Source organism: Emydura macquarii, unplaced genomic scaffold (genome assembly GCF_026122565.2).
Source record: "Emydura macquarii macquarii isolate MOO-44397 ecotype Brisbane River unplaced genomic scaffold, CSIRO-AGI_Emac_v2 contig_3470, whole genome shotgun sequence".
NCBI classification, from domain to species: domain Eukaryota; kingdom Metazoa; phylum Chordata; order Testudines; family Chelidae; genus Emydura; species Emydura macquarii.
The window spans coordinates 7,411,150-7,435,721 of NW_027133607.1; the positions used below are offsets into that span (position 1 = coordinate 7,411,150).

General features: G+C 49.2%; 1 long non-coding RNA gene across 1 annotated transcript; it reads left to right on the top strand.

The window, feature by feature from the left end:
* Positions 1 to 24,001, top strand: LOC137144554 (uncharacterized). Its single transcript, XR_010917423.1, has 3 exons — positions 1 to 52; positions 850 to 1,015; positions 22,802 to 24,001. It is a non-coding gene; the product is annotated as an uncharacterized lncRNA (long non-coding RNA).
* Positions 24,002 to 24,572: the final 571 nt, after the last annotated feature.

Below are 24,572 nucleotides of genomic sequence, written 5' to 3' on the forward strand. Positions count from 1 at the left end.
AGCTGAGAGAATATGAAGAAACCTTCAGCACAGAACTGGATGGCTGCATAAGGTACCGTGAGCCATATCATGTCTGCCTGCATCTCATGACTCTCGGGGGCCAGGAAGCCGCAGAGCATTCTTCGAATGTACTGGAAGTGAGCCAACATCCTCCCCTGGTATTTAAATGTTATTTTATGCTGCATATGGGAATCTGCATAGGGGAGACAGTGTGGCCTACTGGATAGAGCACTAGACTGGGACTCAGGAAACCTGGGTTCTGTTCCCAGGTCTTCTGCTGGGTGACCTTGGGTAAGTCATTTTGCCTCACTGTGCCTCAGTTTCCCCATCTGCCCTCCTTTGTAAAGTGCTATGTAGAAGCTAGGTGGTATTATTATATAGCATTGATATATCAGGGTATACCCTGGACTCGATGAAATCATAAGAGATGGGAAGGGCATGTAATCCTGCACTGGCAGGGTGGTGGACTGGATCACTGAATATGTCTCTTCCATCCCTGTAATCTTTGATAGATCATCCACTAGAGAGGACCCACTGGATATCAAAGTGATGCTACATCTCAGCTTGGCCATGATGAGGTGCTTAATCAAAGCAGTTATGGCCCAGATGCACCATGAGCCTGACTGATGTCATTATCACTACTCCATCGCTATAAAACAACTCAGCCCAGAATCTTGTCCGCCATGCAGATTGTTTCCAAAGTGCAAACTCTGACACGAGCTGGCACGAAGGAGCAGCACTCCCTGGCTTGTGCTTGGGCATTAATGTTGCAGGATCGGTGCTAGGATGATCAGTCGATGCAGAAGGAAACCAAGTCTTAACACACTGTCAAACCCTCTCCCTCTCTAGGTACATCGATGCTCTCCCGTCGGAGGACTTCCAGGGCTTGGTTAATCCTCAAGAGATCCCCAGTGCCATGGAGAAGTACCTGTTCACCAAGTTCTGGGAGAGGTGGCAGCATGGCAGAAGGAAGCTGGCCAACGTTCCCTACAAGGAGCTGACCAAGCCAGAAGAAGTAAGAACTCTCATTCTTAGCCATCGTTGCGCCTATCAAATGCTCGTGGAACTGTGAGGGAAGTTTCCTTCTGATGGTTGCTCAGTGCTGTGTGTCTAAAATACTGCAAGGTGCTGGCATGGGCCAGGGTCAGGAGAGAGCGAGAGAACACATCAAGCGCAGAGAGCCGCTCTGATTTAAAACAAGGGCAAAAGGATTCTCCTGGCGGGAGTTCAGTGGTGGGCCTAGTTCTTATGTCAATCCGCTGCAGAGGCAATGGGTGAAATCCTGGCCCTACTGAAGTCAATGGGAGTTTGGTCATGGACCTCAAAGGATCCAGGCTTTCACCCAGTGACTTCTAACTGCTCTCCCTCAGCTGGGGTTCCTGGTTCCCCTTCCCTAACATCACGGTCGGCCTCCGCTGAGCCCAGACACAGTCCTCTCATGGCTGGGTCTCCAGCAATTGCTGCAGTGAACTTAGGCAATTGAGGAAGATTCTCTACTTTGTGGGAAATGAGACTTTTAACCCTTTCCCTCTCGGTTACGTGAGATGGGGCCTGCATCTTACCATGGGCCCTGTACAAGTCTCCTTGGCATACTGGGCAAGTGGTGTGTGTTAGCTGTACTTTGGCAGGGTGTGACTTTATCTGGGGAGCCTGCACTGTGATCACTCAGACACCTGTTGGTTCCCCTGGAGAAGGCTGACTGGGGGTAACTGAAGTCAATTAGCTAATCAGGTATGGGGCAGGCTGGGTGAGCGGAAGAGCCAATTAGCCAGTCAGCCCAAGACTGATAAGAAGGGCACAGAAGCTGGGTTAGCTGAGCCCACCCGCACAGAGATGGGACGTCTGGTCCTCTCAGGCCCTGGGGACACAGCGTTGGTGCATGGGACTGTAAAGATGTTCATGGCAGGAAGGTAAATAAACGGCCTGGTGTGGGTACACAACCAGTGGAGTCAGAGCAGTCTCTGTGATGCTAAAGGACCGGAGGGGGGCATGCCCTGCTACGCAGAAGGAGACAAACTGATGACAAGTTAGAGTGCTAGGGTCAAGGGAGTATTTTCCTTTCTTTGGTGAGTGCTGAAGGTCTAAGAGGCAGTAATTAAGTTAACCACTTCTATTGGAAGAAGCAAGCCCTTGATTCTGCAGGGGAACAAAACCAGGGGGAGATATGGTGTGTGTAAAGAGCGAACGTCCTTTCTGTTGTTCCCACCACAGTTATCTTAGTTAACTCAGGTTTTAGAACTCACTTCCTCGTCACAGATCACTGTTTGTTGACTCTTCTACCTTTCACTCAGCTGGCTGACAACAGAACATGCCCCTTTTCTTTCCACTTAGTTTCTCTTCATTTCATGGCCATGCAAAAGGCCCTAAAAGGCCGTTTAACAGGGCCCCATCTCAGTGTCAGCACCTGCCCTGCATTCCCTAGTTCCAGAGAGGAAAAACCATCACAGCCGGTGCCTTTGAATTACTCTCCCCTTCTGGGGGCTGAGTTGTTAACATAAAATAAGGGTTCGACTCAAACCTGGACTTGCCCGGCCTTCTCCTGCACACACAGCAGTCCACTCTGTCCCTCACCTGCTCATGATTCTCTCTCAAGGGTTTTGCTTCTGCCCTTCATTGCAGGTATCTCCCACAGGCTTTTCCCTCTATCTGGGAGAACAAATTTCTTCCCCAGTCCTCTTCGGATCCCTGCAGGTCTCACTCCTCTCTACCATTGTATCAGGCCCTGGCGCATGCCCCCTTTCTCAGCTGCCCACTTCATTAGGCCTCTCCAGAGAGCCTTTCCCCAGAGATCTTTTTAGCACTTGATCTCCCTCTCCCCGAGAAGTGCGCCTCCTTCTTATAGGAGGCCCCATGCTGAGTTATCATCACCGTGCTGTCTGGTCACCTGATCTAACCACCAGCTCAAATGCATCACCTGGGAGATGGATAACTAGGGATTGGTGCGGATGAGCCCTTAAAGGGCCAGCCCACCCTGTGGACATGTTGCAAAGCAGCTGTGAGGAATTGCTCTGCGGAGGAGGCCTTCCCAGCAGATGCAGAGCTAGAAGACCGAGCTCTGGGCCTTTCCACCGTTGGTACCCCATGCACTAGGGGCATGGCTGGGGCATTCCGACGGAACAGCTGTTCTGCAGTAGCGGGATGGCCCGTAGGGGCCTAATGCGTCTGGAGGCACAAGTTAGGGCACCCCTGAGTGCTACCATCACCTGTGCCAGTAGTTCATTCTCCACTGCCTCGGCACAAGGGTAAATGGGTGCTTGACAGTGGAGAATCAGGCTCCTAATTTAGTTAGCTGAAACAATTGGCTGTCTCTTAGGTGCCCCTGCTGTAAGCATCCTCTTGGGCAAAGGCTGCAGGCCGAGATTTTCAAAAGTAACTCGGGATTTTGGGGAGCCTTCTGAATGGCCGGTTTGGGATGCCCTGAAAGGGCTGGACTTTCAGGGGGTGTTGAACCTCCAGTCAAGGCTCTCGAAGGTGCCTCAGCTTTTTATAAGCAGATTTGGGCTTCTCCTGTCCCCGTGGGGCTTGGTTTGTTTAGTTAACACAGCGGGTTGCAGTTGTTTGGGCTGCTCTCCAAGTTGTTGGGGCAGCTTGTTTTTTGTGAGACACAAGTCACCAATGGGAAAGATGCCCCGCTCCTGCCGGCGTAACCTCACACGCACTTCACGGCACACACACACACCCCTTCCGCATGTCAGGCAATGGCTGCTTTTTTGTCACGTGGCCACGGGAGGCCAATCATGTGCCTCCTCTACACACTTTTTTTTTTTTTTTTAAAAACCATCCATTTATAAAACTAGGGCAACCAAAATCACGAGTCACTTAAAAAATTACAGCTTGTCCTTTTCCAAAACCCTGCCCCTTCCCTGCACTTTCAGAAACTCGTCTATCGTTTATGTTGGGTGTAACACACAGGGCATACGGACCCTGATGCCTTTGTGAAAATAATACTGAACCACAACAGTTTGCTGTAACTTTTTTGTTCCTCCACTGCTTGGAATTTTCCCTTGCAGAATGGTGCCTGGCTCCGGAGCTCCTTTGTGGGGGTGTGCGAGATGGGAGGTGGGCCATAAAAAGTCTAGACAGATGTGGCCTCCCCAAGAGAGTCAATCTTCATTAAAGAGGCCAGAGCCCCGGCCTGCATGAAGAGGTTGGGTATGAGATAATAGAAGAGCCATCCCTGAGCAGCACCATCTTTAACCCTTTTAGCAGCACCGCTTCTATAACTGTCTTTTCAATAAATGAACAGTTATTTTTGCCTTTTATGGGAAGGGAGCTCATTGTGTAGAATGACTTGCTGTTGGTGAAAGATGCTGGTTTAACAGCCCACGAGACTGAAATCCTTTGTTTTCCTACCAAAAAGCTGCAGCCTGGACTAGGTTAGTGCATGATTTTACCACACTGGGAGCAGGTGGGCTGTCTCACCAGCAGGTGTGCCAAACAAACGCTCTCCAGCCACAGGCTTTCAATCCCTTTTTTTCCTTCAGGGATGCAGGTTTATTTCCTCAAAACGAACCTGTTTAACATCTCAGTCATGTCCTTTCCCCCGACCCAAGTTCTTCTGGGGCATAATGTTCTTAGTGAAGTCAGCAAAGAGAACAGACTCCGGTTTTGGGGAATAACCACGCTTTAGTCCATTTGGGTAAACCAAATGTTCAGAGTTTGCTTTTGGCTTGGATATCGGTGTCCAAAAGTTTGGGTAGCTTTTTCACACTATCGAGATTTCATGAGATTGCAAGATGACCTGAAAACCTCACAAGAACAGTCTCTTTCATGAGGTTTCTTGATCTTCTGCAGCTAGGCACGCTGGAAATTTCACAAGCCCAGCCTTACACCTGCCACTTGGACACTTCCGGTTCTTAACTGCAGCCAGAAGTGTAAAAAAGGAACCTACCCAAATGTGTAGTTAACAGGATTGATTCCATTACTATCAATAATAATAATCATGGGTCAAATCATGTCCGCATTCAGTTTTTACTCTGTCATTCCTCAAACAAACGCCCAGTAATCTAAAAATTAAAAGCCCATCTCCATAAAAAGGAAGGGAGATATAAGACTACCCTAGACTACATCCTGTTATAATTTCTTTTTAAAGTACTGCTCGATGCCCAATCCTGCAGTCTGAGCATGGTATAAAGGCAGAGATGACTAGATTAGCTATAAAGAGAGACGTGTTTGCGGTGACGCCAACCCTGGGAGACAGGACAGTGGAGTTGTCAATGGTGATATGGGAAGGAAGTTTTGGAAGGACTAAGACATCCCCAAGGCCTCCTGGTGGATGCATGTCTTGTCTCTTTATGAACATCTTCCACGATGGTGCTTCCAAACCTCCCTCAGCAGTTTTTCTTGTTGATCTAAATATTAGGGTTATGCTGTTCTATCCCAAACCTGATGCTGAATGAGTCTATTGCTACTTGTTTTGCTCCCATTCATGAGGGAAAAGAATTGCTTTTCTTTCTCTTGGCAACATGTCAGTATGTAATTGTACACCCGCTCTCCCTTCATACTGAACGTAAGAATGGCCATGTTGGGTCAGAGCAATGGTCCACCTAGTCCAGTATCGGGTCTTTTGCCAGGGGCCTGTGCCAGAGGCTTCTGAATGAACAGAACAGGGCAATTATTGAGTGATCCATCTCCTGTTGTCTAGTCCCAGCTTCTCGCAATTTTCTTGACCCTGGCATTGTAGAGTATGCACCTGTAATAGGGACAAGGGTGTGAGAGAGACTTCCCCATGTCCCAGCCATCTTTACTGGCTATCTTCAGTCAGGTGCAAGTAAAGGGGAGCAGAAGCTTTGTGTCTTGGCTTGGAGACACACTGGGATCTTTTGTGCAAGGCATGCTTGTGTCGGGAGAATGAACCATGAGCAAAGTCTACAAACCCGCCACCCCAGCAGACCTGAGAATGAAATGGAGAGCTGCATTTGACGCTGGCCTGGGTTGGTGTGATTCAAAATCTGATCCCTGCTCTGGTTCTCTTTGCAGTGCAGCCAGCTGAAACAGCCAGCTGGGGATTCCCCCGTTGTCAGGGGAATCCCAGGGTGACATGACTGGCATAGCCAGCCCTCCTCTCAGCCCCTGGGATAGGAGACTATGGGTGGGAGGAGTGCTCAGGGAGCAGCGTGCACTGGCTGTCCTCGCTGGCAGAGACAGACCTACACGGGCACTTGCAGCGGTGGTGTTGGTTACAGCGGCGTCGAGAATGATGGAATCACGGTCAGCTCATTTGTGGCTTCTCTGCCTCTCCTGAGCCCAGTCTGTACCGGATGCAGCCAAGAATCGAGCCCGCAGTCACCAGCTGCTCCAAATCTTGGAGCAGGCAACAAATATGTCACTGCACGAAGGGGCATATAGAGTTACAAGCGACTCATGCCAGTCGTTCTCCCAGCTCCAGTGATGGACTCTTTCTTGATACTTTGCTGGCAAATCTGCCTTCTCTGCATTCAATCCCTCACTGGCAGCAGCTGCCTCTCTTGCAGGGAGAAGCTCAGCAGGCTTGCTTCTCTGATATCCTAGTCTTCATGGAGTCTGCAGGATTTTCAGTATGTCATCCAGAAGGGTTTGGTATTTTTTGTCTTCTCCTTTGAAGCTATGCCCCAGTGTTTGGAGACGCTCCAGAAGAAGGATTCTGAATTGCGTTACAGTTGCGCGGGCTGACAAATGTACAGGTGCTTGCCTGTCGTTTGCTTCTTCCTCTTGGCAAGGTATGTGGGAATGGAAGTTGATATGTGTTAGAAGTGTTTGTGATGCCAAAGACGAGGCGCTCTGAGGACAGTCACTTGGATAATGGATTGCAGAACCAGGAGAATGTGGTTCTAATTTTGATTCAGTGCAAATAAAAAAAAATATTGCTGAGAGGGAAAGCCTGGGGTTATTTTATGTCTTGTTGTTATCTCTGAATTTATGCTGTGAACTTTTGGAGATGTTATTGTGCTTGATAAATCCCGCTTCTGTTGTCCAAGTATTTTGGAAAAGGCAAGAGTGAGAGACTATTATGATGATTTCTATGATGCTATGACTGGCTCTGTGGATGTGGGGAAAGTGGTGAACATCATGTATCCTGACTTTAGCAAAGGTTTTGATATGGTCTCCCACAGTATTCTTGCCAGCAAGTTAAAGAGGTCTGGGTTGGATGAATGGACTATAAGGTGGATACAAAGCTGGCTAGATCATTGGGCTCAACAGGTAGTGATCAGCGGCTCAATATCTCGTTAGCAGCTGGTAAAAAGCGAAGTGCCCCAGGAGTTGGTCCTGGGACCAGTTCTGTTCAACATCTTCATTAATGATCTGGAGGATGGGGTGGATTGCACCGTCAGCAAGTTTGCAGATGGCACTAAGCTGGGGGGAGTGGTAGACACGCTGGAGGGCAGGGATAGGATACAGAGTGACCTAGACAAATTTCAGGATTCGGCCAAAAGAAATCTGATGAGGTTCAACAAGGACAAGTGCAGAGTCCTGCACTTAGGATGGAAGAATCCCATGCACAGCTACGGACTGGGGACCGACTGGCTAGGCAGCAGTTCTGCAGAAAAGGACTGGGGGTTACAGTGGATAAGAAGCTGGATATGAGTCAGCAGTGTGCCCTGGTTGCCAAGAAGGCTAATAGCATATTGGGCTGCATTAGTAGGAGCATTGACAGCAGATTGAGGGACATTATGATTCCCCTCTATTTGGCATTGGTGAGGCCACATTTGGAGTATTGTGTCCAGTTTTGGGCCCCCCACTACAGGAAGGATGCAGACAAACTGGAGAGAGTCCAGCAGAGAGCAATGAAAATGACTAGGGCACTGGAGCACATGACTTATGTGGAGAGGCTGAGGGAACTAGGCTTGTTTAGTCTGCAGAAGAGAAGAATGAGGGGGGATTTGATAGCAGCCTTCAATTACCTGAAGGGGGTTCCAGGGAGGATGGAGCTAGGCTGTTCTCAGTGGTGGCAGATGACAGAACAAGGAGCAATGGTCTCGAGTTGCAGTGGGGGAGGTCGAGGCTGGATATTAGGAAAAACTTTGTCACTAGGAGGGTGTTGAAGCACTGGAATGGGTTATCTAGGGAGGTGGTGGAATCTCTGTCTTTGGAGGTTTTTAAGGCCCAGCTTGACAAAGCCCTGGCTGGGATGATTTAGCTGGGGTTGGTCCTGCTTTGAGCAGGGGACTGGACTAGATGATCTCCTAAGTTTCCTTCCAACCCTAATATTCTATGATTCTGAGATGGGCCTGACTCAAAAACCTTGATCAAAATGCCCAGACTTTGGATAACCTCAGACCTGGATCCAAATTTTTTAGCTCAGGCCCATTTGTAGTTTGTTCATTTGTTTGTGCTTACCTTTGTTTGTGATTCTTCTTGGCTCATGACATATTTCTAAGGAGGAGAACAGCTGTGGGCTGTGGAAAATATTCGTTGTGAAATCTGAAATCATGTGAAATTTGCTGGGATTTAAATTCAAAACTCACCCCAGGTTCTTTGCAAGTTTTTTGCTAAGGTTCCTGAGTCCACTTTCCCCTGGGATTTTTTTGGTCTTCATAAGAGCTCTCTGTAGGAAGCCACACAATCCATTCCATATTCTGGGAATTGTAGATGAATTACTGGACTGGTTCAGACCTGAGGTACCTCCTGTCTAGTGTCCTGTTTTGTGACCGTGGCCAGTCTCAGTTGCTTCAGAGAAAGGTGTAAGAACCCTTCAGTGCACAACTGTGGGATAAGCTTCCCCCCCCTTAGATCTCATCCGTATCTCTAATAGTTAGAAATGGGCTTACACCCTGAAATATGAGATTTAACATACCTTCTTCAAAACATCTGCTATCATTAGTTTTGGTAACTCTGAATGTTCTTGATATCCATAGCCGTGTCCCTTTCTGAAGCTTGCTAAATTCTTGGCCTCAGTGATGTCCAGTGGCAGTGAGTTCCACAGGCTAATTACACATTTTGTGAAAAGCATGTCCTTTTGTCGTTTTTGAATTTACTACCTTTTAATTTCACTGAATGTCCTCTTGTTTACGTGTACAATACAGTGAGAACTTCTGGTTCCCCTTCTACCTTCTCTATCCCAATCATTATTTTATGAATTTTTATCATGTCCCTTTTTATTCATCTCCTTTCTAAGGTTGCAACCCCAGTCTTTTCAATCTCTCTTCCAATGAGTTTGTTCATGCTCTTGGCCATTCTTGTTGCCCTTCTCATTCAGCAGTAGCCTCTTTGAGGTGGGCTGACCAGTTCTTCACACAGTGAAAAGGGCAAACACAAGCCACCTAAGTGGTGGCAAAAAAGGGTCATCAGCAAAGAAGTTAATAGAGAGGAAATTCTTACTCCATTCAGGCATTTTAGACAACTGAGGCAGGTGCCTTCTGCAGCCCTATCTTCTGTGATTTTGCTCTTCTTCTTTCTATCAAGGCCTTTAGTCAGTTCTGACCGTGTGAGTCAAAGTGGTTGCATCCCGGGCGGCGGAAAGGCTGTATTCTGACTGCCCCCCGCCCCCCGCCCCCCGTCGTAGATTCCCAGTGACTTTTCATGTTAAATATCAGCCCTGGGGTTTCCATTTCTTCTCTCAGGAGAGCGTTCACCCAAGGGAGCATCGTCGGCGTGTCAGTCTGCTGGGTAATGTACTTCCAGCCATCGCTGCCAAGGTCACCATCTGTACATGAATCATTTCTGTTTTTACTGTTACCTTTAAATGCTCCCGTCAGGCATTCAGGCTGCAGGTGTGCACGGCGAGGAGCCTGCTCCATCTCCGAGACATGTTGAGTGTTCGCAGCTATGCCAGGAATCTGCTCAGCTCCATGGCTCCCTTCAGCTGTAGGAATTCTGATAAGTTAAGACGAGATCACTCCTCCTCGCCCCTCCCCCTTTGCACTCCCTCAGCCCATGTGGAAATGGTTGTGCAAGGCAGCAGAGGACAGGGCCTGCGGTTGGGATATATTGCACTGCAGAGCCTTTTTGCCTTCCAGGTTTTACTCGGGCTGTGAACGCTCTGAAGCAGGGCCATCCGTTGATTCTGTGTGAGTACAGCACCAAGCGCAGCGGGGCCCTGATCCGTGACTGCAACGCCAATACACTTTATGGAGCTATTTAGCCTTGCTCTCTTTTGGTCAGTTGAACAAAAACGGGTGCAGAAGGATCTGATGCAGCCAGGTCCCTTACTCAAGACATGAGAAGCTTCCCACTGTACTCAGACAATCCCCTGCGTTTTGCGGAAATATTAAAAGGAAATCTCTCATTAACCTCTCGGGTATAAGGATCACATCACTGAAGAGCCTCACGAGCTGACAATAAGGCTCAGTAGCCTGAAGCCGTGAAGCTTTGTACTGTTTCCCCGTCAGAGCTTCTAAACTGGGCTGGGCCTGGTCAGAGCTTGGCTGGGAAGCTCCAAAAAACGCCTACGTGATGCATGCAGGAAATGGTGCTGATGCTTCCCTAGTAGATGCTCTTTCTCTGAGCCGGGGTTCAACCAGCATCCATCCCAGCCAGGTGTTAGTGGGCTGGGGTTGCTATCATCTCACCAAGACAGAAGCCCATGGTCATTAAAGATCCCACGGCATTTATTTTTAATAAGAGCAGGGATGTTAGTTCCAGTGTCCTGGCCAGTTTGGGGGGATTGTATTCAGACGAATTAAATCCCTCACTCCCATCTTCAAGGCGTGCACTGAGTGAGCGAAGGACTTTTCGGTGCCCCTTTCTCATTGAGTGGAAAATCCGGGGGAGTTTTTGTTTGTTTTTGGTGGTTTTTTGTTTTTTGGTTTTTTTCCTTCCCTAACCTTGTTCTCAGAAATGGCTGAGCCATTTGTCCTGAATTTCAGCTAACAGGTAACATTTTAGCCAAGTTCTAGGAGGTCTAAACCAGGGGCTTATCGGGTAGAGTGGTGGGCAACTAAATCTATGGGTGTTGCTGGCAGCTCTGCCTATAATATGTGTGTAACTCATTTTAACCGGATAGTGTCCCTTGACATTACCAGGTGTCTTTCATTTGGTCTGACTTCTGGTCAGGATGGACACCAGTACTCCTGGGCTGTTGTCTAGTCAGAGTGTCCTTGGGAGGCCGTTGGGGCTCTAATTGACTTTGCTGGGATCCAGCCCCGGTGGGTGCTGGCAATGTTCCACCACTGATTCAGCTGGGGTTTACTAGATTGTTTGGATCAAGAGGTGTGTCCCACTGTCATTTTCAAAGGTGTGTGTATTAAATGAACTTTCTTACCGCACAAGTGATGAGCTGTTGAGCAGTCCCCTGTCTAAATAACTTCTTATCCTCCCTTTCTTCTGATCTGAGACTTCTGCCCTTCTTATTTTCACGACCCAAGGTGCTTTGTCATTGAACTCCAGTGGGTGTTGAGGGATGCTAGGTACCTGGCAGGAGGCGCTAAGCCTCTTGCAGGATTAGGTCCACAGCTTGTATCTAGTTTGGTTACTGTGGGTCCCATTTTCCTCTAGACTAAGCAGATAATTATTTCCACCCGTTCGTTTAACGTGTCCTCTGTAATTGTTACCATTTGGTCTTGGAATCATCGTCGGTCTTGTTGCATTTCATCGCTCCGTTTCAAACCATCTAACATCTGCCACATGCCCTCCTCTCTAACGCAGCTGCTGTCGTTGTCAAACAGTGCTAGTAATTGAAGTGGGATGTGTGACCGGGGCACTGTGCAATTTCAGCCCAACTCCCCAGTCCCGTCACGCTGTCGTATCCTGCTAGCCTTGTGATAGATCACAGCAGAGATTTTTCCCTCTAGCTCCTGGAAGCCGTTCAGCTAGCCCAGAGGAAATGTGTTCTGCATTATCCCGAGGGGCTTAAAAGGGGTTGCTGTGGGGGAGGTCTGCGTTCTTTCTGATCTGGTTTAATCTCATTTGTTTTGTGGTCTTGCTCTTTGCTGAGGCCTCTTTATTTATTTTTTAATCTCAAAGCATTTTCTCTCTGCCTGCCCGGGCCCAGGTGCCTTCCACATTGTTGCATTTAAGAGAAAAGTGTTCCAAGTGACTTGAGCTTTGGTGAAAGGGGCAGGGCTGTTTAACTGCAGGGGAAGGGAACGGGTTTGGCCCTGGAAGCCATGCTGAAGAAAGTCTAAGGGCCCCATCCCTCAGCTGGAGAAGGAGAGCAACGGAAGAGAAGGACTGGAGTCGAAAGGGCCCGGTCAGGATCAAACAAGCAACCAAATTGCCGGGGGGGGACGGACGGACGGACGCCGAGCAGTGAACTGCGCCGGCGTCTCGGAGTCCGCGGGGGCTGTCTGGTGGAACTCTGCCTGGAGAGGGGTTTGAAAAGGGGCCAAACTCTTTGGTTGGGGAGGTGGGTACCGCCAGACCTGAGAGAATGGCCTACTTCTCAAGCCATGGGGAAGGGCCCCAGGGAACCAGAGCTCAACTGAAAGGGAGGGAGAAAAGGGGAGAAAAGGGTTCCAGAAGTGAAAAGGAGGAAAGCAGTGGGGGACACCAGGCAGGGAACCCCAGACAGCACCCTAGGCACCCTGAAGGTTTTGAAGCAATTGGCAGACATGGTCTGGTGGAGCTCTGCCCTGATACAGGAGCAAAAGGGGCCCAGATTAGCAGCCCAGGAGACTAATGTCCTCTGCTTAACCACCCCGCAGGCAACAGCAGGGGAAAATTACTCCCCTGTCAGCTGCTCTCGATGATCGATGCTCTTTTAGCAGGTTCACCTGGAGGTCATTCGGCTCACGAGGCCCATTTGCTCTTGGCACCTCTGATTCTGCCAGCAGCCGGGCCTATTCCTGTGGTGGCGATTGAAAGGTGTGGACAGCTCACTGGTGTGTTTGAAGTTTCTTGAGCACTGACTGGCTTGCAACCTCTAACGGTCTGCTTTGATCCTGGCTGGGTCACTTGCCCCTGTGCAACGAGGGTGTAAAACACAACGGTTCTGGTTGGATAGCAGTTTCCACCCGCTTTGCACTCATTTTTTTACAGGTGTAAGTGACCTGTGCACACGGCAGCGGAGAATCAGTCCCCAAAGGCGTGTCCGGTGATCAACACATAAATAACAGCACTTTATTTACTGCAGTGAGTCGTGTGCACCACTGCCCACTGTTGGATGGAATGGAGAAGGTTCAAACGTGTATCATGGGCCCTACAATGCTGGCCGTTAAAAGATTTTTCTTTAGCTCAGGGAACTGACGGCTCCGGCGCATGTGAATAAAAGTGTATTTGAAGCAGGAGTGTAAAAAAGAGAGAGAGAGGTTTAACTAGAAGGGTATCACCGGTGACTGGGATGGATGCTGTCTGCATGGCTTGGGAACTGATAGAGCTAAACACATCCTGTCTAATTTAACATAGATACACCAAGGAGGAAATTGGCCCAGTGTGTGTGTCCACAGAGCTGCAAGTCTTTAACCGCCCGCAGTAGGACCTGCGCTTATGCACAAGCTCTGCCACCTTGTGCTGTCATTCCCCTCATCTCTTGCAAGCTGGAGGCAGCTCAGGACTTGAAGGGGGAGGCGGATGACCAAAGAAGAGCGTGGTTCTGCTGGGAGTGGGGATGGCGGTTTAGAAGGCCGCTCTCTTCCCCCTGAGCTAGCGTAGCCTGTCACGAATCTATCCATGGTAGGGCGTCTCCTTTAGTCTAGGTGTGGAGCACACGCAACTGAGTCCAGTTACTTCACCCCCACCCCAGTGGGTGCTGTGGGCTGTCTTTCTAGCAGGCCGGCACTCACCATCCAGGTGCGGCTTCTTGACTGTCTCATCCCTTCCCAGTGACCAGAAAAGGACCTGGGGGTTACAGTGGACAAGAAGCTGGATATGAGTCAGCAGTGTGACCTTATTGCCAAGAAGGCTAACGGCATATTGGGCTGCATTAGTAGGAACATTGCCAGCAGAGCGAGGGACGTGATTATTCCCCTCTATTCGGCACTGGTGAGGTCTTATGTGGAGTACTGTGTCCAGTTTTGGGCCCCCCACTACAGAAAGGATGTGGACAAATTGGAGAAAGTCCAGCGGAGGGCAACGAAAATGATTGGGGGGCTGGAGCACATGACTTATGAGGAGAGGCTGAGGGAACTGGGCTTGTTTAGTCTGCAGAAGAGAAGAATGAGGGGGGATTTGATAGCAGCCTTTGACTACCTGAAAGGGGGTTCCAGGGAGGATGGAGCTAGGCTGTTCTCAGTGGTGGCAGATGACAGAACAAGGAGCAACGGTCTCAAGTTGCAGTGGGGGACGTCTAGGTTGGACATTAGGAAAAAGTTTTTCACTAGGAGGGTGGTGAAGCATTGGAATGGGTTACCTAGGGAGGTGGTGGAATCTCCATCTTTAGAAGTTTTTAAGCTGCGGCTTGACAAAACCCTGGCTGGGATTATTTAGGTGAGGTTAGTCCTGCTCTGAGCAGGGGGTTGGACTAGATGACCTCCTGAGGTCCCTTCCAACTCTATGATTCTATATTAAAATGCTGAACCTCGCGCTTGCTGCTTTCCTTTCTCAGCCCATGGCCATGATCTTTGCTTGCTGAGTGTGCTACACAGCCCGGTAGGGGACAGGGAGGTGGCAGTGTATTGCAGAATGGCTGAGTTGGATACTTAGTGTACCTAGATTTTCAGGAAGCCTTTGACAAGGTCCATCACCAAAGGCTCTTAAGAATAGTAAGCTCTCATGGGATAAGAGAGAAAGTTCTCTTATGGATCAGAAACTGTTTAAAAGTTAGGAAACAAAGGGTAGGAATAAATGGTCATTTTTCAGAATGGAGAAAGGTAAATAGTGTGTCCCCCAGAGGTCTGTACTGGGAATAATACTATTCAACATATTAATAAATGATCTAGATGGGGGGTAAACAGTGAGATGGCAAAATTTGCAGATGATAGAAAAACACTCAAGATAGTGAAGTTCACAGCAGACTGTAAAGTGTTACAAAGGGATCTCAAAAAACTGGGTGACTGGGCAACAAAATGGGAGATGAAATTCAATGTTGATCAATGCAAAGAAATGCACTTTGGAAAACATAATCCCAACTATACATATAAAATGATGGAATCTAAATTGTCTGTTACCACTCAAGAGAGAGATCTTGGAGTCATTGAGAATAGTTCTCAAGCAGCAAGGGGCCTCGTGGGAGTTGGAGCAAACCGTGAGCTGTGGCAGGGGGATGGAGGAGTTTATGGCGTCGCTGCTGAGTGACCTAGAGGATGAGCTGTGGAAACAGGTCAGGGATGAGTTGCTCAGAGGCTTTCAAACTCCATGGGCCAGATCTTCACCTGGTGAAACTCAGCCGAGGTCCATTGACGTCAATGGAGATGCACCAGTGGAGGATGTGGACTCAACTACTTAACTCCACGCTAGAAATGGGGCCCAGCTAGAATCCCACTAATGTTCACTAATGTTGGGGAAATCTGAATCCCAAACCAGCTCTGAACTTGGCCTGGGGCCCATCTCTGTTCATAGTCTAGGGACAAACTGGTCAGGCAAACTGTCTCTCTCTAATAAAGATGTGGTCATTGCTCTGAGTTGGCTTGATCCAGCATCGTGGCAGGTAATGGGACATGAGTAGCACCAAGCCCTAAATGCGTTAGATAAGTAGCACCGAGCACAGTGGGGTTCTGGCCCAGGCATATGGCTGTTAGAGACGATGCTAATATAATTAAATAATTTTACATCAGAATCATACTTAAGATACCAGGAGCTGGATATTACGGTTGAGTCTGAGCAGCCAAACTGTTTTTTCCATGCTGCATCTCAGCAGAAGAACCCACCCAAAGCTGGGGCATTTCCCTCCTACATGTGGAGACCATGACTAGTGTCATTCTGGATCTGCCCGCTCAGCTGTTCAGGTTTTGCTGTTGAGGTTTGAGGTTTTGCTGTCGAGGTGTGAAATCTTGGTTCTGTGGAGGTGGAAAATAAAACCCAGGAGTTCTATCTCCCTTGCTCCAGCCGCTAGGAAACACAGCCTCCCTTTATGGAGTTCAATATCACAACTAAAAAGTTCCAGTGGTTCAACCTGGACGTCAGCTTCCCAGTGTTGAGCTGCTTCTCTGAACCTTATTCCAACTCTCTGAACCTCTTGGGTTTGCAGACGTGAGCTAGAAATGCTGTGAGACTGGCTATTTTTGTGATGTTTAGTGAGCTGTTGAGGGCAGGACACTCTTTTTGTGGTATGTTTGTATAGCACCTAGCACTAGCACACTGAGCTTGTGGCCTCTAGGTGCTATCATAATATAATAAAAGCATTTGGGCATTTTGGGCTGGAATCTGGTAGCATGGGGAGGATGAGCGTGGGGAAGGATAAGAGTTAACTGAATTCTCAAACAATCCTTCTCCTCCAAATGTGTAGAATTCCAGGTCTGTGCACCACTTTCTCGCCAGCCCTCTACCTTGGAAGTGATGCTCCAGTGAGATAAACATTCACTCTTGGGCTGAGCACGCCGCCTCTACCATCAGTCGCAAAACTCCCTTTGGTTTTGATGAAAGCAGGATCCGGCACAGTCTCACTGATGGAGCCGTTCCAGAGCAGGGTCTGGGGATGTGCTGGGAAAGGGGATGCAAAGCCACCTCTGCTAATTTAGCATCCTGTCTACACCGAGTCTTGAACATGGATTGGGCCAATTCCTGTCAGCCTGGCCTGACTGGCCAAGGAGAAGGAGGGCGAAAGCTGTTCACCTCAGGATTAGAAACCCTCTTTTCCTACTCAGAGGTGGGTACCACTGAGCTGAGCCAATGGCCGTGCGGCATCCAGGGAGAAGGCCTTGCTGGACTGATTAGCAGCCAACCGGCTGCCGATGAGACTCTCAGAGGGGCCAGGATGGTCCTATTTAAAAAGCGTCGGGTCCCTGTTTAAAGCTGCTTTGTTTTTCTCCAGAGGCGCAGAGGAGTCTTAAAGCCAGCTATGCTGGCCAGTGGGGGTTTCCTCCACATAGGGGAATGCTACAGGAAATTGGCCTTCCTTAGTGGCTCCTCCATCACTCCCCTCCAAACCCCTACATAGGAGATGTGCCCAGGGAAAAAGGGGTGTAACCAGGCTACTCTCGATGATGCTGCCAGGACAGCCCCTTGGGGCCAGAGACAGCCGAAGCTGCGAGACTTTAGATTGGGACTGAGATGCTGTCTGGAGAGTTCCAGGCTTGAGGTGGTGTAACGGTGGATTAAAGTCGTCTTCGCCTCTGCCTCTGGGTCTAAAAACAAATATCTGTGGCTCATGATGGGGGAGAGCAGGATCTCTGGAAGCAGGTAATGAGAAGTTTAGACCCCCACAGCCCCATCTGCCTGCGTGTGGGACTGATCCCTTCATCTCTGCGGTGGGTTCTAGGTCCAGGGCTTCGGGCCTGTTCGCGTCAGACCGAGTTAAGGCTCCGTTGCAGGACGGTGCAGTTTCCAGAGTTAAAGGCCCAGTAATTGGTCCCCTCCCTCCTGCCCGCCGGCTAGGTCTGGGAGACAGGCAGAAGGGGATGTGGGTGCTCCTGTAATGTGTAGTTTGACAGCGAGAAGGAAAGACAAATGTGCTTTCCAAGCAACATGAGGGGGGTGGCTGCGGGGGAAAAAGGCCAGGAGCTACCCAGTGATCTCCCTCCACCCCCTCGTAAGCTGACTTGGAAGCTATAATTTCTCTCCAACCGGTGACACGTACGGGCCTGGGCAGCCTCTGCCGCTCGAGGGGGAAGGCGTTTGATATACGGTGCGATCTTCGTGAACAGGGAGCCGCGGGCAGGGACTTGTCAAACCAGCACATGCCTCCTTTAAATAAAAACATAGCTGCCGGTGGTGAGCGCAAGCAGCTGCAATCCCGGTGCGTATAGAAACAGGAGGGCAGGGGGCTTCTATCGTCCCCCGTGAGGGAGCCTGGAGAGGAAGGATGGTCCAGTGGTTAGGGTACTAGCCTAAGAATTCAGGTTCAAGTCTTTGCTCTGCCACTGACTTCCTGTCTGACCTTGGGCAAGTCACCGAGCCGCTCTGGTTCAGTTCACCCTTTGGGGAGAGGGAAAAGAGCCTGGCCCTAACCTCCCGTGGGGGCTGTGAGGCTAAATCTGTTAAAGATGGTGATGGGCTCGGACTCTACAGCGAAGAGGGCCAGGTAAGTAGTCGAACAGGTTACGTGTCCGTGGAGCAAATTCTCCGCCATCCCGCATCGTGTCCCTGCAGCCTCAGGGGCAGGAAAGTCTCTCTCTCTGGTTCTCGCCAGCCGCTAGGTCACCGGAGTCCAGGCCTGCCTTGTGTCCTTCCAGTGATGGGCAAAGGAGCTGCAGCGGGGGCTGGGAGAGCAGGCTGAGTCAGCCCCCGCGCCTGTGCTGAGAGCAGGAAGAGGCCAGTGTGCCTGGCGGAGGGATGAACTGGGCTCTCCTCTGCTGGCGTGCAAGTGAGTACGACGTGCCTTTCTCGCGGGGCTGCCTCCCGCACGGCCTGTGTGATGATCTCCACGCTGGGCTCCCCTCGGTTAGCGCGGGTCAGCCAGGCCCTTAGCGTGAGCGCTGACAGAGGGGGGGGGGTTCTCTCTCCTCCTCGGTCGGCTGCGTCTTATGGCCGCGCGGTGAGCCCTGGGCATTGATGAGTTTTGTGCTCAGTGTAACCCCACCCGCTGTGCCTGGGGAAAAGGAAGGGTGGCTGCCCCGTGCAGAGGTGTCTGGGCAGGTGGGTGGGAGCTGGGTGTGCTAATGACAACAAGGGCAGGAGATGATCACCGTTCAGAGCCTACAGGGACCTTTTTACCGGTCTGTCCTGCCCTGCCGAGGCAGGCAGAACTCCCTGATGCTGTCGTCTCAATGGACCATAACATTATCTCATCATCACCATCATCATCGCACGTGCAGGCCAAGAAACGGCAGGGTGAGCTGCAGACCGTGTGTGTGGTTCGTTGTCCTGCACAAGCCAGGGCTGGAAGAGGCCGACGGGGTGTGATTCGCCCATGCTCAGCCCCATCCCCTGCCGCACTGAGCTCAGCACTGGAGCCTGCTCGTGTTAACAAGGACTGCAGGGTCAGGGTCCATATAGACCAGAGGTCCTCAAACTGTGGGGCTAAAAGGGGGGCTGGAGGAATGTTTGGGGGGCACCACCCAGCCCTGCTCTGCCTCGAGCTCTGGGCTGGGCCTGGCCACGGCCTCCACCCTCGGCTCCCAGCTCGGCCATGGGCCTCGGCCTTGGCGCCCAGCCCCTGGCTCAGCCTCGACCCCCGGTCGCGGCACCTGGCCCCCACCTCGGCCTCCTAGCTCAGGGCCCTGGCTTGGCCCCTTGTTGTGGCCCTCGCTGCCAGGGCCTGCTGGGGCCCCTAGACCTGACCACAGGCTCCCAACCGCGGCCCTGACCCTAGCCCCAGCCCCAACCATGGCCCTGCTCCCAGCCCCAGCTGGGGGGTGTGGGGTGCGGAGAGGGATAAAGGGGGGTGCGGGTAAAAATTGGGGACCGCTGCTATAAACAGTCTGAATTGTACCCAGTCAGAGTAGTTCCCATTTGGCAGCTTGATATGAGCATTTTTATTGGCCTGTCCCCGTCCGCCCCACCTCAAAGTTTGGTCATGAGCAGCTGCAACGTGGCAATTCTCACCAGCTTGCTAAGGGTTAAATGATGACCTTTGCCAAGGCTAAGTGAGGTGATTTTCCAGACTGATGAGTTCATGGCGCCATCATGATACTTGCCTTCACCCTCTCTCTGTCCGCAATGGGCAGCAGATCTCTTTACCCTCTGGAACAGCTTCCCCGGCTCTGCAACTGACTCAAATTTCTCCGATCTTGAGAGAGCCCCGTTTCTTCTCTGACTCTAACTGATCAAGTCTGACTCCCTGCGCTAACCCAGAAGACACGGGTGCCGCCTCTTACCAATTCCTTTCTTCCATTTCTTCCCTCCCTCCATTCTCTGACACATCCCTCCATCTCTCTCCATTTTCTCCTTTTCGAGAGCTGGTTTCTCTCTCCTGTTCTTATTTTTCGCTCTTCTTTGTTTGCAAATCAGCATCTTCCGTCCTCTTGCTCTTCCTTTCACATTCCACCCCGTTCTGTTGTTCGCCTCCCATGCCGTCTTCCATATTTATATGGAAGATCTCCCACACTCGGCGTGGTTAACCATTTGGGCAGCAAGGCTTCTGCTGTACATGCTAGTACCCGGTACTGACAACCTCAAGCATTTACCAGTCATGAGTCTGGCTCCTAATGATCATGGGATTACCTTAAAAATTGCGGTTTTTTAAAATAGATTTTGGGTTCTTTTTATTGGCCTTCTTGTTTCTGAGCCTTTGAGGTGCACTTGAGTCATATTTTCTAGCTCTGGTGAGCAAATCCATTAACCCTTAGTAAGATCCATGCAGCCATGTACTTAACCTGACCCTGTGACTTTCATTCACCTGATCTATAGCTGCAGCTCAGCCTTCAGAGTTAGGAGGATGTGTTGGTAAGATTATTTTGGGCCTGAAACTCCGAGTGGGATTTTGTTTCTTAATTTTTGAATAAAAATAGGACATGCACAGCAATCTGATAAAATAGGACACAACCGGAGATCCCTTCTGGGTTTGCAGAACACAGAATAGCTACTTGGGGTATTAGTCATGAATGCCCCAATGGCGTGGCTAAGCAGCAGTTTAGGTAATTATATTCCCCTCTCTATATTCATGTTTTATTCCTGTCCTAAACTGTTGGGTACAGAGCACTGTGACATTGGCAGATGCTGTGTGCCTCCCCAGAAATGGTTGCCTTTCCGTGGTGGGTGAAGGGAAAAGAGTGAGTCTATAGCCGTTTCGGGGGTGGGAATATATGGGCGAATATATACCTGTTGTAATTCCTTTGCCTTTTTTCTATTGGACAGTAATGCATCTATAATCTACAGTACAAGACCCTTTTTCTGTGTGTTCTTATACAGCTGATTTGTGTTTACACAATACTACAACATGCAATGTCTGCATGTTTAATATTGCATTGCATTATATTACTTGAGAGACATATGAGTGCATACTTAAAGAGGACAGTATTGAAATGCATATGTGTAAATGCATAGAGTTAAAGCTTGATTTGTGTGTGCATGCTTAACTGTGAGGCAGTTTTCTGCATGGCGTTTCCTTGGTTTTGTTTTCCTTCTTTGCATTATTTGAAAAGAAAAGAGGAAACGTTTGCCTACTGGTGTGACCAACTGTAAGTGGGTGAAAATCAACCCCAACAAACGCAGGACTTTATTCTATTACAAAACCAGGGCAGGCAAAATTGCTGCAGAAATTGTAAGCAAGGACCATTCTGTTCTGCAATTACTCTGGTCCCTTATGCATTGAATTGCAAATAATATCCCTTCCTGGAGTGTAACAGTGTCTGGGAGAATAAAATGAGCTCATGGAGCAAGCAGCTCCAAAAAAACAACTTTCAGAAGAGATGGTAAAATGCTCTGAGTCTCCAGACTGACTGGCAAAGCAATCAGTCTGTGCTATTTGTCTCCTTGGGGAATCCCTGCGTGTGGAAGGCAAGGAAAAGGGTGCCACTTTCAGGCTATTCTATATTAATCTCTTCACTGCTGGGCCTCTGCTCTATCTAGCTGTGCTGCAGCAGGATGCTCTGTGTGTCCCAGTAATCCACTGGGATCTTGGTAAAAGGCCATGCTGTGAGCTAGTTAGCCCCTGGTGAGAGGTTTTGTCCTACCTGCTTGGCACATGAGGCAGCCGTGTGCTGGATAATGATGAAATGAAAGGAGTATCCTATACAATACAAACACACATTCACTTGCCAGCCCTTCCGGTACCCAGGGAATCCTCAGCATTTTCATTTGCAAGTTTTGTCTCCCCTCCACTGACTGTAAAATGTAAATAAACCTTAAAGGAGGGGAAAAAGCTGGTTTTACACTTGATTCTGCTAGCAATGAGATTATCCTACTGAATAGTGGTTTCCTGGCTCCTTATCATGCATGTGGAGCTGGTTGGGAATTTTTCCATGAAACGTTTTTGGTGGAATAATGCTGTTTCGTCAAAACTGAATCTTTGCAAGGCAGGGTCTGTTTCGATGAGTCTCCCAGCTTGAAAATTAAAAAAAAAAAAAAAAAGTTTTGAAATAGTTTAAATGAAACATTTTGACACTTCTGAAAGGAAAAATTCTGGTATTCTGGTATGAAATGACTTTTTTCATTTCAAGACTTAAGCTGATTAGACTAAGGTTATGTCTTCACTGACAGCAGCAAATTCGCCGTCGTCAGATCGACTTATCTGGATCGACTGAGTGGTCAGTGAAGACCCGCTCAGTTGATCCAGAAATCGACGTATTAAGACCACCTTTTCAAGTGGCGCAGTGCAGTGAAGACAGCGTGCAGAACAGAAGCACAAAAGTCGACGGGAGTTATACAAGTTTTTTGTGTAGTTTGCATAACTCCCGTCGACTGCCGCCGAATCTCCGAGGTGAGTGTAGACAAGCCCTAAAACAAGGAAAATAAAGGCCGAAAGAGAAACATTTCAAAGTTATTGAAGCAAAACGTTTTGATTGACCCAAATCGTGTGGGTTTTTTTTTTGTCCTGATTGGGAATGAGAACATTTTTCAAACTCTCAGACTTTTCAGGATGGGAAAACTGTTTGCACAATGAATCTCTCCTGTACAATGTCTGTGTACAATGTACATGCACATCACATGTGTTGGCTCGAAGACGGTAACAGACTCCTAGATCTGTTTACATTGTCCAACCACTAGAGGGGGACAAATCCTCACCCTGGTATTAATTGCTTTTCCATTAGACGTGCCCAGTGGGCAGCACAGGGTAGGTAGGTATTATCCATATATTACTGATGGGGAAACTGAGGCACAGCGAGGTGACGTGACTCACCCAGCCTCAAAAGCAGTCAGTCAGTGACAAGGCCAAGAATAGACACAGATCCTTGCCTCGTGCTTTAACCCCAAGACCATCCGTCCTCCTGGATGTTAAATCTGAATCCATGTCGTCTGTTTCCTACCACAGGTGATTAATGCTGCCGCTCGGCTGCTCTCGGACCCACCCCTCCCTCCACCTCCCAGCGACACCAACGCCTGATGCCATGTCTGGTCCCTGAACAATCAGTACGAGCGTTGGGCAGAAACGGAAGAGATCCCATTACTCTGTAGGCTGGCTAAAGGACTTTGCTGCAAGCATTCTGTGGAAGGGCTGTGGGTGGCCATTCTGGGTTGGGTCTCCCTGGAGCGACACGCAGCCTTCTTCGCTCCTGACTAATCTAAGTCATTTTGCATCAGCTGCAGATTTTACCACCTCACTGCTCATCCCCTTTTCCAGATATTCATAGACACGAAGGCCAGAAAGGACCATTATCATCATCTGGTCTGACGTCCTGCATAGCCCAGGCCAGAGACTCTCACCCAATAATTTCTGCAGCAAGCCTGTAACTTCTGTGTGACCTGTGATATATGTTTTAAAAGGATATTCAATCTGGATTTAAAGTCTTGACGTGATGGAGAATCTGCCACAACCCTTTGGAAGTTGTACCAGTGGTTAATTGCCCTCACTGTTAAAAATATGCGCCTTATTTCTAGTGGCCATGGAACTGTAGGGCGTGCAATCATTAACCTTTCACCACGCTGAACATTCATCGTTTCTTCCTGCTCTTTGATTTCTGTCTCTTGCCCACTTTCATAGAATCATTCTAAGCCCTGACTATACATTTGCCTCACCCTCTCCATGGCTACAGGAGGTTTGTCTATACCGGGAAATTGACCAGCATAGCTACAGCAGAATAAACTACAATACCAAACACTTAGTCTGCTATAGCCATGCTGGTCATTTTCCCGTGTAGACAAGTCCCGAATCTCCTGAATAGGGGGGTTGAGTGACAGGATTGAGGTGCTTGTGCAAAGACTCCAGAGCCCTGCTCAGTGTCCATTTCTCGCTATTTTCTTAAAGGCTAGAATTTACTTTCCGCTTAAAGAAGAAAATTCACCTGATGGTTTTAAAAAATGATAATGAATGTATAGAAGTGTTTGTAATGCTTCCTGAAAAGGGCTCGGCGTGTGCTTCTTCGGTTTTGGTAAATACAGATGCTGCATGCCAGCCTGTTGGATTTGATAACTAATCCTCTCTGCACTAGCAGTGCGATCTGTTGACCAGTTACCGTGCTCCGTTTCACCATGGAGATCAAATGCCGTTTGCCAAGGGAGGCTGTTCTTGCATGAAATTAAAAGAGCTTGTTCATAGCCTCTAGTTTTAAATCAGATTTCCAACAAATTAAAAAAAAATAAACCCTGTAACCAGCTTAAAGGGGCAGCGTAAACATTGATGTGGTTGGCACTAATTAGATCTTTTCTTCTGTCCCTTATATGTGTTTGAGTCTGTAACTCTGTAGGAGTGTGTGTGTTTTCCCCTCTCTCCAGCCAAGTGAGACGTACTCGTAATAGTAACATGTATATAGATGGTACTTTTCATTCTTAGTGGTAGGAAATTAAGTCTCATTATCTCTATTTGCAGCGGGGACGCTGAGGAGCAAAGAGGTTATGTGACCTGGCCAAGGCCACACAGGGAGTCAGTGCCAAAGATCTACTGTTTCCCAGTCTCTGACCCTATTTCCTGGTCTGCACACCTGTAGCAGCATGCACGGTAGAGAACACCCTGCACTGGCAGGGAGCTGGGCTAGACCAGCAGCAAAAAGCTCAACAGGGACCAGCCGGTGCCTGAAAACTGAAGAAAGGAGTGCAACCTCTGCCCTGGCCCAGAGCAGTCCCAGCCCCTTCTAGCCCACCCCACC